Source organism: Leopardus geoffroyi, chromosome C2, assembly GCF_018350155.1.
Source record: "Leopardus geoffroyi isolate Oge1 chromosome C2, O.geoffroyi_Oge1_pat1.0, whole genome shotgun sequence".
Lineage (NCBI taxonomy): Eukaryota > Metazoa > Chordata > Mammalia > Carnivora > Felidae > Leopardus > Leopardus geoffroyi.
In genome coordinates this window covers 18,298,451-18,314,372 of record NC_059333.1, presented here as the reverse complement: position 1 = coordinate 18,314,372, position 15,922 = coordinate 18,298,451, and positions in this window count along the sequence as shown.

Below are 15,922 nucleotides of genomic sequence, written 5' to 3'. Positions count from 1 at the left end.
ATAACCAAGTATCTCTAATGGCATGTATACTGAATACTAGAATACAAAATTCCAAGAACATGAAGCATTTTCCTCTCAAGAAGCATTTGAGCCTTCCTCTCTCTGTAGGATGGATGAAGCTTCTCACTGATGGTGCCACACAGCACATTTGTAAACTCCTACTTCAGCGATGTCATCAAGTCTGTGATTGTTAGACTTACGGACACAAGCATGTACACAGACACACATTCACACATACAAACCACTGGTTAAGGATCTTGACCCCAAAGATCCTAGTTAGAAATAAGTCATATCAGAGTCACCTTCCATCTTGTACACACAAAAATTGATAAGAATGGGGGTAAATGCTGCGGCTTGCTCTTAGTCTGTTGAGGCTGCTATAACAAATATCATAGACTGAATGGTCTGTAAACAACAGAAATTTATTTCTCACAGTTCCGGATGCTGGGGAGTCCAAGATCAAGGCACAGGCAGATCCGGTGCCTGGTGAGAATTTGCTCCCTGGTTGATAGTCGGCTGTCTTTTTACTCTGTCCATGCACCTTTTGGAAGGGGGCAAGGGAGCTCTCTGGGGTTTTTTTTCCCTTAATTAAAAAAATATTTATTTATTTTTGAGAGAGAGAGACTGAGTGCGAGCAGGGGAGGAACAGAGAGAGGGAGACACAGAATCCAAAGCAGGCTCCAGGCTCTGAGCTGTCAGCACAGAGCCCGACGCGGGGGCTCAGACTCACAAACCATGAGATCATGACCTGAGCCAAAGTCGGATGCTTAACTGACTGAGCCACGCAGGTGCCCCTCTGGGGTTCTTTTCCTAAGAGTACTAATCCCATTCATGAGGTCTCAACTGTCTTGCCCTGATTGCCTCCAACTGCAAAAGCCCTCACCTCCAAATACCATCACACTGAGGATTAGGTTTTAACATATGAATTTGGGGGTGGCACAAACATTCAGTCTATAGTAGTTCTTAAAGCATCTTGTCTAGGGAGATTTACATATAACAAACTTTTAATCATCTTATGCTCATGTTAATAGTTTAATCTGAGCTCTTTGGGGAAATAACTTGCCAATTTTTTCTGAACATGTGGCTATTCTTAAAGAATCTGTGCTTGGTATTTTTGACTTTGCAAATGGAACATAAGTAAATTGTTCAGTGCCTTTGGTATGCCGAACTAATCTGAAGATGTTACTGTGTCTGAAGTTTCCTGTGTCTTATCAAAAAGCAAGAGAGATATGCTTCACATTATGAGGAGCACAGATATTCTCAGCTTTGAAGTTATTTCTGTGTCATGTCCTATTGGATTATTTGGGCCACTGAAATAACAATTAATTCTGTAAAGGAATATTATTAGAAGACTTTATTAAAACTTTTATGCAAGGCTCAAGGCAGTATTTCTCAACTTCGGCACTATTGCCATTTTGGGCCATCTAATTTTTCCTTTTTTTTTTTTCAATTGAAGTATAATTGATTAGGTAACTATTGTGGAAACCGTAGGACGTTTAGCAGCATTCCTTCTCTCTACCCTCTAAGTGCTAATAGCTCCTTCCCCCATTTGTAACAACCACAGATGTCTCCAGGTGTTGCCAAATGTCCTTTGGAGGGAAGAATGGCCACATTTTGTACTGCTGGCTTCAGGGAATCCTGATTTAGGGCATGGTTTCTAGAATTAGTCTTAATGCCAGTTGCATAAATCGAAGATGCATAAGAACAGCTGTAGCATAGTTAAAATATGGAAATAATCTTCAGCCAATAGCTAAGTAAGTGCATATTTGTCTTCCTTCTTTTAAATCGTGTCCTCAAAGTGAAAATATAGAGTCAAAACATATGCACATTTTGCATTTTGGTGTATGTTATCAAGCTGCTCTTCAGGAAGATTTGCCCAACTTACATGCTAATAGGGCGTGAGTTGTCCCCGTACCCCACATCTTAACTAGACACATGTCTTTGGAAATAGGTTTTTCGATATGTTAAGAAAGCCACCAAAATTTTGAAATCATGAATTGGTTTAATTTGACTGTTGAAGTTTGTGATTGTGTTTTCGTAAGCCATGATCATAAAATTCAACATCGTCCCAAGTGAAATCATGTTAACCTATATTAGAAGGTTTCAGGGACTCTAGAGAGAGATGAGAGTGAATTATATGTCTGGTTATTGAGACAAAAGACTGTATCAATATTCTTATGAGAATAGTGTCAACTCTGTAGTTGAGCTGATTTTGGTTTAAGTTTCTCCCTTGGAAATTCTGGTAAGGAGTGGTGATGGTATTTAAAGTATTGCATTATTTTTATCACATTCAGTGACAAAGAAAAGCCTCACCTTCACTTTATAGTGCTTCTTCTCATGGAGTTATTTTTGAATCCCTTTTCTTCAATTGCTTTTGAGAGGCCAGAGCCCAAGTGAAACACAGTTTGGGTCTGGGTTTGATGTGAGATGGTTTCCAGAAATCAGGCCAGTAGCTCTCATTTAAAAGATAATGATGCCAGCCAGGCTTAGAGCCCTCTCCTCTGGTGGAATAAGGCCCAGCCTAGGGCTGAAAGATAGCAAATGACACACTGGAGTTTTTTTGTTTTTTGTTTTTTGTTTTTGTCCCAGGAAGCTCCTGTGAGAGAGCCCATCCTGTGTGACTTTCTTTCCTTCTGCCCCCTTCCCAATTTACCTACAAAGCCCAAAGGACAAAGGCAGTTTGCTTTCAGAATTTGCCTTATGAGTGGATCTCCTGTAACTTTGGGGGCGGGGGAGAGGGAGTAATGGGGTAAGGGACCAAAATTTATCGAACATGTGCAGCATTCTAGCCCCGTACTGGACTTCTTTCATTTCCATGGCAACAACATGAGATAGTATGTTAGTCAGGGCTCTCCAGAAAACAGAACCATGTTGTGAGTGAGTGTGTATGTGTGTGTGTGTGTGTGTGTGTGTGTGTGTGTGTGTTCAGAGAGAAAGAGAGAGATTTTATTTTTAAGGAATTAATTCATGTAATTGTGGGGACTGGCAGACCCAAAATCTGACTGGTAGGCTGAAAACTCAGGCAAGGTTTCTATGCTGCAGTCTTGAGGCACAATGATCTCCTCCTCCTTGGGAGAAACCTCAGTCTTTGTTCTTATGACCACCCATAATTTGGAAGGTAATCTATTTCAGTCAATTGGTTGCTATTGTTAATCATATACACAAATACCTTCACAGCAACATCTAGACTAGTATTCGTCCAAACAACTAGGCACTGTAGCCTAGGCAATTTGACACACAGAATTTACCCTCACAGATGGTTCTTGGAAGCTTAGACAAAGCAATAGCCCACACTAAATGGTGTACCATTTATAGATGAGGAAACCTTGGCTCAGAGAAACTATGTAAGTTCAACGAGGTCCTGTAGCTTGTAAGCAGTGGGACTGGGATTTAAATCTGTCTCTGACTGATTCCCAAGTCTACTGGGTTCATTGCATGTTCACGCCCCACACCCAACATATACACCTACATGCATTCACACTTTCACACACCCACATATTCATATTCATGCAACACGTTCGACTGCACACACACACCTCCTCTGGCCCCACGCATTAACCTCTCTTACCCTTTTAGCCTGATCCCTGGAAAATCCACGTCATAGAAAAGAGAAAGTAACCCCTATCATCTCTCACAATCACTGACATCTGAAGGGGGAGGATGCACCATCGAGTGGGGATAAACTGAGTCAGAAAGGAAAGCAGCTCTTACGCTAACAAACTGAAGCCTCATGATTTTGTTTAGGCCGTCTTTTAAGAAAATATTCCGCCATTTTCAGACATATGAAAATTATTCAGGGATCTGTAGTTGGGGCTGAATCTTCTATGAGCAGAGCTGAAGAGGAAAGTCAATAACCCTATCAAGTGTTTGAAGTATTCTAAAATATATATATTTGGAAGCATCAGTCTTCATATTTGGGGAGCATTTTAGAACTTTTTAGACTCCTTTCTTACCCCTTCCCTCTTTTCAGGGAGATTAGAATATTCCATTTTTTATCAGATAGCTATATCTTAGGGTATTGCGTACCCTCATACATTCAGTGTGTGCATTGAAGCCACTGGGAAATATAAAATGTGAAATTTAAGCAGTTAGAAATCAAATGGCGCTACTTCATTGGAATATAATCATCCAACCCCTAAATCATCATGTTTTGTCTGTGAGTTAGGAGGGGGCATGGTTATTTCAGAAAAAGGAAATTTGATTGCAGAGATAGCAGATTTCTTGAAAATGTCCACATTTATCTTTTTTTCCTTTGACTCACCTTATGAGGATAGCTTTGAGAGAAAGCTGGGAAATGCTATGAACTCTTGACTCAAGGAAAATGCTAATCTTACAATGGAAAACAGTGTAGCTATTTTCCAATTGGAGATCTCTCCTTTGAATGTTTTAGGTAGGTGAGCAATTTAAATCTGGTAATTGACGTAGAAGACATTTGGTTGGTTTGTACGTTTTATTTAGTAATTGACTAATTTGTGGACAAACAATAATTTATATTCATAAACATAAGATGAGTTCTCTAGATTTTAACATTACCTCCATATCCATCTGCTATGAATGCTTAAATGAGCATCAGACACACATACACACACCAAATTACTCACCATTAGAAATGTAGAAAGTATTGAAAAGTTACAGCAATAAACTGGAAATTTCTACTTTAGATGTGCACACACTCCTTAAATTCATTTTAAAGGGGAAGGATAATAATATTTCCCATCTTTACTTTATATCTGCCCAAAAGAATGCACAAAGAATATTAAATATATACCGCAAAGTACAATACCTTTAGAAAGTGAAAGGTTCGCATGCTGCGTGTCAGTTCTGGCAGAAAGCTAGTAAAACATTCCATAAGAACATTCATAAGATCCCAGGACTTACCAGTCCTCATATACTTTTAGTTATTGGCACAACCTTTCTCGTCTCTATTCACCAGCCGTGAAAGGGATGAAATCAGCTGTGTATTTTTGTGTGGTAGCATAGAGATGATAAACATTCAGAATTATAGACAGAACCACACATAGAACCTGATTCTCCAGTCCAGGAAACAATAAATAAAGTGGTAGAATATTTCAGGGAGAAGACCTAAGGGCTTTTAAAAATGAAAATGAAGGGAGCTTGGGTGGCTCATTCAGTTGCACATCTGACTCTTGATCTCACCTCAGGTCTTGATCTCAGGGTTGTGAGCTCAAGCCCCCACGCCCAGTGTGGAGCCTACTTTAAAAAAGTAAATTAAGACGAAAATGAATATTTGAGACCTAATCTTATCCTGTGAAATTTTATTTCTCAGTGTGCCTCTCTGAGCCAGCTAAGAAGGGCTGGGTAGAACTTGACCACAGTATTCTCCAGGCATAAGGCAGGGGACATTTAGAAGTAAAAAACAACTCCCCCCACCCCACCCCCCCAAAAAAACACCCAAAACTTCAGGGAACCAGAAATCCTCCCTCTTAGCTTTTGCTCTTCCCTCTCCCAGTACATCCTTTTTAAAAAAATGTTTATCTATTTATTTTGAGAGATAGAACGCAAGCAGGGGAGGGGCAGAGACAGAGGGAGAGAGAGAATCCCAAGCAGGTTGCATGTGCCCTCAGCACAGAGCCTAATGTGGGGCTCGAACATTTGTTTGGACAAATGTATAATGGACATGGGTCCACCATTAGAGTAACGTATATTAGTTTCACTGCCCTAATAATCCTTCCTAAACTCTGGCAATTACTGATTGTTTTATTGTCTCCATTGTTTTGCCTTTCCCATAATGTCGTATAGTAGAATCATATACTATGGAGCCTTTCCTTTCACATTGGCTTCTAGAAAGGGCTTTTTCCAACCCTAACATACTTGAGCCTTGCTAAAACCAACCAAGAAGCAAATGAACCATAGTTGTATAACCAAAAGGCTTAATAAACAAAACCAAATGAAAACAGCCACCATTAAGTAAGTCACATTAAAAAACAAAAAAAAAAAAAAAAAAAAACAAAAGGAAAACTCCTGGGTTTCGAAGACCATTGTTCTTTCTCCCCCCCACCCCATATATTCTTTATTCAGATACACCAATTTTTTAAAAAAAAAATTAATTTTATTTAAATCCAAGTTAGTTAACCAATATAGCGTAATAATGGTTTCAGGAGTTGAATTTAATGATTCATCAGTTACATATAACACCCAGTGCTCATGGCAACAAGTGCCCTCCTTAGTGCCCATCACCCGTTTAGTCCTTCCTCCCACTCCTCTCCCCTGCAGCAGCCCTCAGTTTGTTCTCTATATTTTAGAGTCTCTTTCGGTTTGCTTCCCTCTCTGTTTTTATCTTACTTTTGCTTCCCTTCCCCTATGTTCATCTGTTTTGTTTCTTAAATTCCACATATGAGTGAAATTGTATATTTATCTTTCTCTGATTGATTTATTTCGCTTAGCATAATACACCTTAGTTCCATCCACGCTGTAGCAAGTGGCAAGAATCTTTAGATGACATGAGCTATGAGCCTAACTTTAGCTGAAGTGCACACACGGTTGTATTTTGTCTTTTAGTGGTCCTGTCGGCCTTAGGTGTGGATGAAGATCTTCTCTGCTTCCTCTGTGTTTACCTGGTAAGAGCCCCAGGCTGGCTGCTTCCTCTGATTACACTCAGCTAAGCCATTTCACCTCCCAGGATGTCAGCATTCCTGCCTCTGAGATAACATGTTCAATCTTAATGACCTATAGGGTTGCTCTTAGGATAATGTGACCTGACAGTTGCATTTGATAAATTCCTACAATTGAATTTAATACATTAATTTTGTAGTGACTCGTGTTTTGTGCTGTTTTTTTTTTCCTCGTTCAGAACACGGAGATTACTGTAATCTCTATGAGTCAAGGGACCGTGCCCATTTTCTTCATTGCTAGCAACCCAGCCTTTAGTGTCTGACACAAAATATGTTCTCCATAAAAATCTGTTGATTGAGTAAATGCCCGAATGCATGAATAAGTGGATAAAAGTGATTTTAAAGTGGACGCCTACAAATGTACCAGGCTTACTTTTGGGTAACCTGATGGACTTTTCTATTTTGTTCCCCTTCATATAAGTAGAAATATTGCCTCTACTATTTTAATTGTACCGCTATCTCATAGTTTTAAGGCCTGAATTACTTAAATCCATGCTGAGGACAAGTAGAAGCCAATGTTTTTATTTCCAACCCATATTTCAAGCCTGATGACATGAAAACAGTGCTGCCTGATTGGATTTTCCCCTAATGAATGGAGACCATAAAAAGGACTTATGTTCAATGTCAGTTATTCATATTCCCAACAACTTGTACACTCACAACTTATCACTGGCCTCTTCACCGACAATAAAATGAAGCTCCGCTTTGAATAGAATGCAGGTTGCTCTCAGGTAAAAGTACATCCTGACTCGAACAATGGATATTTGCATCTGTCTCTTGGAGGCAGCAACGTGTGGCCATCACTTGGGTGAAACGTAGCAGTCAAAGCAAAATTGCAGTGAGAGAGGCCAATACGCTACTTGAGATATTCTTGCTGTGTGACCATCAGTCTCTGAAGTTCGAAAAAGAGAATAGAGGTGGAACGTTTACGACTCCCTTTGTTCCTCAGGCCAGCCAGTCAGCTGACATTGCTAACGGCATGTGTTAGGGTCATTAACTATCTGAAACATGAAAAATTAATGATACTTCACGTAATCATGGATTTGTACCTTTTGGGTTGAGTCGGAGGTATCTGAGGCAGATCTTGGAGAAAATATTGACCCCTGGGGCATTTGGGGCAGGACGATTTTTTGTTTTATGTGATTGCCCTCTGTGGTGTACTAAATGCCAGTAGCATCTCCATAGACATAGTGTCACCTGAAATGCTACCACATTGTTTCAAAGACTCCCTGGTTCTTGGTGGTGGTGGTACCACCCGTCATTCTGAATCATTCCCATCAGGGAAGGCTGTAGAGAAAAGGAGAAAAGAGGGAAGGAGAGAGTGTCTTGAGATGATCGCTTCAAATTTAAGAACTGTGGGCTTAAATTTAAAAACGTTCTCTTATTATAGCATTTGGGCAACAACATCCCATACCCTAGTTTGCAGTTCTGGAAAACACATTCAGTAATGAATTTAACAGACACTTTTACTGAGTGCCTGTATTTTTCCAGACATTTTACTGGATGCTGGGTATAGAGTTGTACGTTAAACAGACATGCCCCTGGTCCCAGGGAACTTACAGTCTAATGGAGAAAGGGGACAGAACAGAAACAAGTAAACAATATTTAAGTACATCTGGAGATAAGTGCTGTGAAGGCAGCACACGGGAGATGGTGCTGCAGAGCAATGGTAAGGCGCCGTTAGAGACTTACTCAGATCAGGTTGTTAGGGAAGCCCTAATATTATCATTTGGTATTTCAAATGAGATCGGGAAATAAGAAAGACGGGGCATCAGTATGTGCAAAGCACAGGAAAGGGTGTGGCAATAACACGCTGAACCAACAAGTGTGGACAGAAGTGGCATAGTGCAGTGGATAAAAGCAATGACTTTGAGGTCCTGCTGATGGCCACTAAGAAGTTTGCTTATCACCAGTGACTTTGAAAAAGTCTGTCTATTCTCTGTCTATTTCCTCACTTAAGAAATAGGGATGTTACATGAAAATATCCTTATGAGTCTATGCAGTTATTTTTATTGGCTTGTTCATTCTTGGAAGCTGCCAGAAGAAATTTGTTAGTTCCTCCTAGGATCACAGAACTAGAAATGATCTTAGAGGTCATTCAATCTAACACCTTTATTTTGTTTTCAAGAAAACAGTGGTTCTGGAGAATTCTTCACGGTCCTGAAGCTGGTTAGTGGTAGAGCTGGGACTAGAATTCAGGTGTCCTGCTTGCTTTCTCAAATAAATAGGTAACAAAACCCAGAGCAGTCGAGAAGAGACCTCTGGTCTATTTTAATATATTACATGATTCATATTCAGATATATGTTCTTAAGAATGCATGTTTTGGGCACCTAGGTGGCTCAGTCGGTTAAGTGTCCGACTTCAGCTCAGGTCACGATCTCACACTCCGTGAGTTCAAGCCCCGCGTCACGCTCTGTGCTGACAGCTCAGAGCCTGGAGCCTGCTTCGGATTCTCCCAATCTCTCTGTCATACTCTGTCTCTCTCTGTCTCAAAAATAAATAAAAACATTAAAAAATTTTTAAAAAAAGAATGCATGTTTCAGTCAGGACAAGAAACAAATGGCACACTCAAACTGGGTAATTGGAAGAGCCTTTAATGACATGTGTGGGTAGAGTATAGGGAAATTGCAAGTGGCTGCACAGTATACCCAGGCTAGTATCAGTGTGGAGTGTTACCAGCCCTGGGTCTGAATGGGGCAGAGGAAAGAGTTGGCAGAAACGGCTGCTTGATGAGTGAATCCCATGAGAATCAAGACTTCTTTGTAAGAGGCACAGCCCAAATAAATAACCCAAGTAAATACCCTATCTTATTCTTTGTTTTCCTTCTGCTCTCTTGAGGAGGCTCCCTGTTGGCCAAACTCAACCAGAAGCCCAATAGGCAAGGGAGCTCACTGATGTAGTCCATACAGTATGACTCCCTGGGAAGAGGTACAGGGGAGAGGGGTGGAGATTAGATCTGGATGGACAGAATGGGAGGTATGTGATACAGAAAGGCTTTATGCAAAGAGTATTTTTAACTTTTCTATCTATTCAACGTTTTTTTTTTCATCAACACTTTAGGTTATCTTATGTCATGCCATATATTTGCTTAAAAATTATTATATGATAGATAAACATTTGGCCTTTATTTTGGTTTCTACTGACCAGTCTTTAAGAACATGTCTACTGATTGCCAAAATGACAGTCAAATTCACATAAAAAATTGAAATAAGTAATGAGTCCATCTAAATAGGTTGATAAAACTATTTTCTCAGTTCATCTGAATTTGACCAAACACTAGTTTCAATTAAGTTCTGCTTTATGGAAATTTATTCTTATTTTTTTAATTTAAGTTTTTAAAGTTTATTTATTTATTTTCATAGAGAGAGAACATGAGCAGGAAAGGGGCAGAGATAGAGAATCCCAAGGAGGCTTCGCGCTGTCATCACAGAGCCTGATGTAGGGCCCAAACTCATGAATTATGAGATCATGACCTGAGCCAAAAATCAAGAGTCAGACACTTAACCAACTGAGCCATCCAGGCGCCCCATGGCTATTTGTTCTTTACTAGGAGACATACTGGGAGTCATTGAAACCACTGTATTTTGCTTGTAGTGCAGAATGCAGTTGCCCACTTTGAATTTCAGCTGTTCGTTCCCAGCATGTCCGAAAGCGTAAGTGGTAGAGCAGATCCACCGAGATTTTATTTGTATGAGAGATGATGAAGTCTCCTGGGCAAGTTTCATCTCAAGGGAGGAAAAGAGGCAGAATTACGTTCCCATAAAATGTCCTAGTTTTCAGAGAAGAGTAGAATTTTTTTTTAATGAAAAGAGCACAATGTCTATCACGAAAATTTGTCCTACAGTTATTTCCTTGTAGATCTGTGGTCTAAGTTTAAGGGAGAGAAAAGGATGCTAGGTCAAAAATGAAAGAAATAGTTTCACAAGATAGCCCCTGAGACATTGGGAACTGCTTTGAGCTTGGCATCTTCAGTAAAAGAGAAAGAGTTCTTTTCCCATTTAGCTCAGGGTACAACATTTTATTCGTTTGTTAAAAGATGGAAAGAATAGAGGAAGCGCTAGCATATTGGGGACTCTACCCTTTCAGTGGCCCAGGCCTCAAGGTGTCTGTGTCCTAACTTTATTGGAGTCCGCAGCCAGTAGGTTTCAACAACAGCCAGAGGCAGACACAGCACCCCAGTCATTCTCCAGGATAGTTCTGCCGCTGCAATAGTGGACAGTGACGATGCAACACAGGATCCCCCGCAGCAATGATGGTGCTGGTGGCTGGGCACACCAAACCATCTTACCAGTGTCCCTAGCAGCATGGCAGTGCCACGTGACCTTCGTGCAATTTAGTGGTTGGCATGTCCGGTCAATAACCTCGGTAAAAGAGGAGGTGCAGAAGATGCTACCTGATAACTGAGAGGTCCCAGAAATACTCTGGTGACTCCCAAATCTAATCACAGGTTATACTTTTCAGGAGTCTGGAAGTCCTACAGTAACGAATGAGGCTCAGAATGGGGCAATACCATTTATTAGATTGCTCTGGCCTGGAGAAACGCAGACCTCATAAATATTTTAATTTTGACATTCATTCATATATAGCTTTGTGCTGGGAAAAACTACTTTATTCCTGGATTCCTGGAGAACTCTGCTGTTTATGCAGAATTATATAGAAGACTATTACTGCCTTTTTCTTATTTAAACATTTCCCCTAACTCTTCTAACATATTGCTATTGTCTAATTTATTATTTTATTGCTTGTAGGTAATTTTCCCTTTAAAATTCTGCAGGGATCTTGAGTTTTTTCTTTTACTTTCTGAATGTATAACTGAAAGTCAACAACCAGTTCCATAGGAATATTGAGATACTGACAAAGTAGATGCCAGTGTTCACAGTTTTCATATACTCTATCAACATTCATGACTGTCCCTTCAAAATCACTTAAAAATTTACATCACTCTGCAGATATCCTCTTCCTTTATCTCTCTCTCTTTTTGAAAAATAAATATTGACTCATTCATTTGTACTGGTCCAAAGAAATATAGGGCATTCACAGAAAATTCAGAGTGGTTTCTGTTTTGGTGAAAGTCATGCCCTGAGAGATAATTGGGTGCAGGTGTCTGCTGGGACCAGGTGCTTTATCAGGGAACAGAGGGACCTTTTACTCTCCATCACATCGACAGTGTACATAAAAGTGGGAACTGAAGAAGAGAAAGTGATGAATTGCAACAGAAGGATGAAAGCAAGGATATGAGTCATTAAGATTGTTCAAACACGTAAAATTATCTGTTTAGAACCCAAGCCATGGAAAGGCAGCTTCTGTGATCAGTGACAGGATCACCACAGGTAGCTCTACAAGCAAAGAGTAAATATGGATATATTTCTTTGCATCATTAGAAATCTATTCTCACCAAAAGATGGTTTTTTTTGGGACTATGAAATGATACATTTACAGTTCCTAGATCTGCAAAATGAGGATGATAATAATACCTATACGATGAGATCGGCAGATTCAATGTAATTAAATGTAAAATGTTTAGAACAGTGCCTGGCACCAAAAAAATTATTATGATGCAAGGTAATACATTTCTAAGGATCCTTTCATTGAGAATCTTTTTACAATCGTATAACTGCTTTTTCAGAACTTGGATAAACGCACTAATGCTCTCTATACATATCAAATGATAACAGCACAAAGGATGGCAGCCATTTTATAACCTATTTCCACCAGTTTTCTTTTTCTTTCTTTTTTTTTTTTTGCTTCATTTCTGAATATTCAGGGTTTTCTTTTCTTTTCTTTTCTCTTCTTTTCTTTTCTTTCTTTTTTTTTTTTAACATACCCTGAGGAAATGGTAATGGGAAAACGATGAAATCTTATTTTAGTAAAAATGCCTTTAGCAAATCCTTTGGACACTGCTTGTGAAGTCTAAATTACATTGTAATCTGTTCTATGGGAAATGTGATTTATGAGACAATTATTTTCTGATATTTGGTTGGTATTCTTTTTATGTAAAAAATGAGCCCAGATTTAATCTGAAGAATTATAAGAGCACAGCTCCCAAACTGGTGTGTGGTCTCATTCCCACTAAGTGAGTCAGTCAAGAGGAGCATGTTCATTTACTTGAGTGACATGTGTTAATACCGTACTTAATGACACAATCCAGCTACATCTGGATCGATGTATACCATCAATTAAAAACTGAGACTATAGCCTTTGTGCCAGTTCTCTGACCCCTATCTTGGATTACGGACCCCACTGAGAATATGCTACTCACTGTAAACTCTCTTCTTCTAGTTCTTTTTTTAAAAAAATTTTTAATGTTTATTTATTTTTCAGAGAGATAGAGCATGAGTGGGGAGAGGCAGAGAGGGAGAGGGAGACACAGGATCCGAAGCAGGCTCCGGGCTCTGAGCTGTCAGCACAGAGCCTGACACGGGGCTCAAACCCACGGACTGTGAGATCATGACCTGAGCCGAAGTCAGAAGCTTAACCTACTGAGCCACCCAGGCGCCCCTCTTCTAATTCTTAAAAACATTTAACAAATCTGTAACAAGGGATACAAGGAGGGTACAAACTAGGTAGAAACGGGCAGAAGTGGGAATCTGTGAATTTTGACAGGAGAAATCATCACACCTCCCAGAGTATAAGCCCTTTTGCTACATGTGGGAAGATGAGCAGGGGGTCCACAGAAGTGAGAAGCCTTTTGAAGAAGCAAGTTTGGGGGTGCCTGGTTGGCTCAGTCTGTTAGGAGTCTGACTTGGGCTCAGGTCATGATCTCACGGCTTGTGAGTTCGAGCCCCACGTCAGGCTCTGTGCTGACAGCTCAGAGCCTGAAGCCTGCTTCAGATTCTCTCTCTCTCTCTCTCTCTCTGCCCCTCCCCTGTTCATGCTCAAACTCTCTGTCTCTCAAAAATAAATAAACATTAAAAAAAAGGAAGAGGAAGAAGCAAGTTTGTCTTGTGTGTTCAGGGAGTGGTGAGAGACCCAGGGAGTGGTCTCCAAATGCATTTTCATAGACAAAGCAGAAAGGACTGGACTTTACGACTTAATTCTTCTGAACTGCCTTCACGTTCTTCCCAGTCCACCACGAAAATAAGGCGCAAGTTGTGTGATAATGGAGACATTAACTCACAATGAGATACAGAAATGGGAAAATCAGATCACTTGGTTCTATCCATCCTTCAGATCATGGAGACAATATGAGATCTCTTATTCACTTATTGCCTATGACCAAATGTGATTCAGAAAAGGATCCCCCTGCCTCCCCTTCGCACTAATAGGAGGCGGGCTGCACACACTCGAAAGCTGCTCAAAGCTGGGTAGGAAAAGGGAAAGCAGAGCTGAAACAGGTTAAAATCAAAGGGTCTAGCTGAACATTTTAAAACCATTTATTTTTTAATGCATCCAGAGAAGGCAAAGTCCCCAGCACACGTTCCTGTGGTTGCAAACATTTCCTTAGATTTGTTTTCCATGTTTAGTGAAGGTATTCCAGATTAGGTTAGGTAGCAGCTTGGTCCACTGAACACTCACCTGGAAACTCGTCTGGGAATTCTCTTCTTCATGGAGATTAAATATCTTGGCACGAAGTTAAAACAAAGGTTAGAACCGGGGCCACGTTAAGACTTGTCCATAAGGTATGTGGTACCTGGTTTACTTTGTTCCCCTGCCAAAATTCGATGTGCTGTATCGCAGCTCATAGATGAAGTTCGCGAGAGACACAACCTTGTGGATCTCGGTTCAGTGTTCCTTAGGAATGCAACACTCACCCAGTCAGCATGTCTCTGGGATCGTCGCGGCTCCTTTCTGCCCCGTCAGTTCACTAAAAGCAATTTGATCACAGCCAAGCTTGGCCCTGTGATTCTTTCAGCTGTGGAGCTGGTACAGTCCTGTTAGGAAAGATTGCCTAAACTCCACATAATGGACCCACAGAGAATGAGAAAAAATATCCCTCCTGTGGTAGGCTGACTACTAAGATAGCCAGTGCTCTCACCTTCTGGTATTTGTGCCCTTGTGTAATCTCCTTCTCTTTTGTGTAGACTTGACCTGGTGGCCTTATTCGAAGGAACTGAACGTGGCAAAAGTGATGGGATGTCAGTTCCAAGATCAGCGTTTAACTCTGTGACTCCCCTCTCGTTGGCACTATGTTTTGCTAGCGTGTTCTTTCGCCTTAGGGCTCTCGTTGCTTGCTCGCGCTGGGGAAGCAAGCAGACATATTTCAAGTTGCAGGTGGTCCCTGGCCAACAGCCAGTGAGTAAATCGGGCCCTTAGTCCAAAAGCCCGCCAGGAATAGAAGCCTGTCAACAGAGTCCTCCAGGCACAGGAAAGAGCTTGGAGGCAGGCCCTCGTCAGGTGCACGTGGAGGTGACCCGTGGGAGTCCCTGAGTCAGAGGACCCCGCTAAGCCATACCCAGGTTCCAGACCTATAGAAACTGAGATCGTTAACATTGTTTCAAGGTTGTAAATTCTCAGGTAGTTTGTTACGCAGCAATGGATAACTATTATATCTGCTCACAGAAGTGGTAAGGCTCAGAAGTGGGAGAACAAGCACTGGAAAGAGAATTGGCATATATATTTGTATCTGTCGGACTCACCAACCCAGAGAGAATCTTTATGACAGTTGTTTTCTGTATACTGTTTATAATCATGGCAACAACGTGGCAAAGGTGGTGGTGTTCCCATGTTTTAGGTAAAACCGAGGTTGTGGAGACCAGGTTACTCGGCTCAGAACACATAGCTAGAAGGCGATGGAGGTGAGAGAAAACACGGTCTCTCACTCTGAAGCCTTCATTCCTTCTTCTGCCTTAACCATTGTAAGTCACAAGGGGTGTGGTGGGGATTAGGGTGGAAATCAGAATCACCTGGAGATCTTTCTGAATCCAGTTATGTCGCTTTCGTTTCTGGAGGTCCTGACGCGCTTTGAAATGAGTCATACCACACAGTGGGGTCGTACCAGAAAAGCACTGGACTTACAAGTTCAGCTCTCTCCCTTGCAACTTGGCCCTATAATTAAAACTGCGCATTTCAACCACATTCAGATTGAGGATCTGGAAAGCGATTATGTGACCATATGACTTTGGCATTGTGGTGTTAGGGTGTTTTAATTAAGTTAAAAATAAAGCAATAGCACCCAGCTCTCCACTATTTTGACAGACTCAACATAGTCTGATGCATCCTGGACTTGACCTCACTTACGGCCAAAAGTTGGCAAAATGGATTTGGCTAAGCAGGGACGGATTGGGAATAGAATGGAAGAATGGTAAGCTCGGCTTTCATTTGGTGGTGGGAACAAGATTATGAGATAATG